This window comes from Bison bison, unplaced genomic scaffold, assembly GCF_000754665.1.
Source record: "Bison bison bison isolate TAMUID 2011002044 unplaced genomic scaffold, Bison_UMD1.0 scf7180017864490, whole genome shotgun sequence".
NCBI classification, from domain to species: domain Eukaryota; kingdom Metazoa; phylum Chordata; class Mammalia; order Artiodactyla; family Bovidae; genus Bison; species Bison bison.
This window is the reverse complement of record NW_011495049.1, coordinates 9,599,286-9,599,758: the sequence shown is the minus strand read 5'-3', so window position 1 is coordinate 9,599,758 and position 473 is coordinate 9,599,286. Positions and strand designations below refer to the sequence as shown.

At 39.5% G+C, this 473-nt stretch overlaps 1 protein-coding gene across 1 annotated transcript in view; it reads left to right on the top strand.

Moving 5' to 3' along the window:
• The window catches only part of HAPLN1 (hyaluronan and proteoglycan link protein 1), a 77,709-nt gene that overhangs the window by 37,363 nt on the left and 39,873 nt on the right, over positions 1 to 473 (top strand). The window lies entirely within an intron of this gene.

Below are 473 nucleotides of genomic sequence, written 5' to 3'. Positions count from 1 at the left end.
CATGGGGTTGCAAAGAGTCGGACACGACTGAGCGACTGAACTGAACTGAACTGAATTCCAGGTTCTGACCTTTTTTCACTATCAATTACATCCTTACTAGGGTCATCACCAAATCAGGCAAGTTCTGCTTAAGCTCCTTGTCAATCTTCTAACATGCATAAATAAGACTAAGGAAGTGTATCATTTTAAATGTCATAATTAAGCTGCCTTTCCAACTGTAATTGTACAATGTCTTTAATCATATTAGCCCTTTAATACCAGATTAAATGCTATGTTGTTAAAAAAATTTTCCCAATTAGAAAAAAAATCGTTCTATTTCAAGATGCCAAAATTGTATGGTTTGTGTTTATAAGATTCTGTTCTGTCTTGGCGGAGAAGGCAATGGCAACTCACTCCAGTATTCTTGCCTGGAGAATCCCAGGGATGGGAGAGCCTGGTGGGCTGCCATCTATGGGGTCACACAGAGTCGGACA